Here is a 2,194-nt window from a genome sequence, read left to right as displayed (position 1 = left end):
GAACTAGCCGATGCTGGCAGGGATTTCGCCTGGGGGTGGCTTGGTCAGCAAGGACTCCAGGCCGGGAGTTGGCTCTCACGGAAACCAAGGAAAAAAAAGAAGAAATAAACCCGGCATTCCTTCTGAGCCCACCCAGCGCCCGGTGCTGGGTGCATTCTTGGGCATCATCATCATTTTCCAGATGGTGCGTCTGTAGACCTCCAAATTCACAGCGCTGGCCTTGAACTTGGAGTTGGGATCATTCCTCCTGGCCAGCCAGAACCCCAAGTTGGAGAGATAGGTGGGAGGGACCTTCAGGGAAGGAGGCTGGGGGTGACTCTCAGGGGTCAGTACCCTGGGTAGAGGGTGGAGTGGGGGCCCTCGGGCCTGGCCTGTGGGTGCCGAGGCTCAGTGGCAGTCAGAGGTGGGGCCAGGGGCCTCCCTAGCAGGGAGGGAGGAGAAACAGCTGAGGACAGCACGCCGGCCTCTGCTCTGCACTGGCTGGGCGGCCAGCGGGGCTAGTGGGGGGCTGGGTTCTGTGGTCTTTGCAAGCCTGGGATGTGGCACCCCAAAATAACCCAAAACGAGAGACCCCTGAGGTGTGGGCCCGGGGCCTCCAGAAGTTCTGCCTGTGCATCCTTTCCATCCGGATGCCCTATGCTGGAGCAGGCAGCTTCCCTTTGGAGCTAGAACTTTCTGGGGAGCATAAGAATCAGTCCCTCTAAGTTCTGGCTCAAGAGAGGCTCATCTCAGAGAGGCTGTCCCTGCCACGCTGCTTGGAATCCCAGCTCTGGGTCTCTGCCTCCCCCCACTGCTGCCCCGCCTCGCTCTTCTTCGCAGCCAACCCCTCTTTCTGACTCACGCGCACTGCTTTGCGGACCTGCTGGTTCTGTCTGCCTCCCCCCGCCCCAAACACTAGCACCATGGGGCAGGAGCTGTGGCCTGTTTTGTGCTCTGTCTCCCCAGCACCTAGGACAGGGCCAGGCCCGTAAGAGGCACTCCACGGATACTTGTCAGCTGACCACACCTGCATGACAGCCGCACTTCACTGTGACCGCCGTTGCTATTGCTGGTTCTATGTGACCAGGGCAACGTCCTCTGCCTTCCTGGCCCTGCACCTTCACCCATAAAGCGAGGTGGGCCCACTGGACAGTTTCTGAGCTTCCCAAACCCCGAGAATCCTAGGGCCCCAAATGCTCAGGGTCAGGGAAATTCCTCTGCAAGTGGACCCAACCCCTCGGTTTGCGGTTCTCAGCAGTGCTCTGTCAGGTCGGGAGGCACTGAACCCCACTTCCAATCCTTCTTTGACTCAAGATCAGAGTGAAGCAGGGGCGTGGGGCTGTGAGTCAGCCCAGTATTTCTGGCAATGGCTCCCGTTCAGATATTTGTGTGTTTTATTTTAATTGGGCTGATGTGTTGTTTCATAACATTTTATTGTTTTCAATAGAGGCAATTCATTGTGTGCAGAATTAAAAGTCATTTGATTTTAATTTCTTTAAAAGTTTTCAAGGAAAGGGACTGGCGTTGTGGCACAGCTGGTTAAGCCACTACTTGTAATGCCAGCTTGCCATATCCAAGTGCTGGTTCAAGTCCCGGCTGCTCCACTTCGGATCCAGCTCCTTGCTAATGCACCTGGGAAGGCAGCAGAAGATGGCCCATGTGCCTGGGCCCCTGCACTCACATGGGAGACCTGGAAGAAGCTCCTGGCTCCTGGCTTCGGGTTGGCCCAGCTCTAGCAGTTGAGGTCATTTGTGGAGTAAAACTCAGATCTCTCTGTCTCTCCTTCTCAATCACTCTGCCTTTCAAATAAATAAACAAACTTTAAAAAAAAATCATGGGGATAAGCCGAGTTCTAGAAAAACACCTGCCACACCACAGATTTGCTCTGATCTGGGATGGACCCACAGTCCTTGGTACTGAAGGTGTCCATTGCCCTGCCTGGCCTGGGACATCACCTATGGGGACGGGATCACCCTAGCAGGGCTCGGGGCACCCTTACAGGACCTGCCCTGTCTCAGAATCCCCTCTCCAAGAGGCAGCAGGGAGCCCCAGAGGCTGCTGGGGGGGGTAGTTTCAGGCCGAGAGGCAGCCTCACACCCCCAGGACTGGGTATTCGCTGAGTAACTGGGATGGCCCCGGACAGGGGAGGAGGGACAGGTCTGGCAAGTTCTGTGTTGTTTATACTACACTCAGGATTACCTCACACGTCCCAGCC

The sequence above is a fragment of the Oryctolagus cuniculus genome, chromosome 1 (assembly GCF_964237555.1).
Source record: "Oryctolagus cuniculus chromosome 1, mOryCun1.1, whole genome shotgun sequence".
NCBI classification, from domain to species: domain Eukaryota; kingdom Metazoa; phylum Chordata; class Mammalia; order Lagomorpha; family Leporidae; genus Oryctolagus; species Oryctolagus cuniculus.
This window is presented reverse-complemented; position numbering follows the sequence as displayed.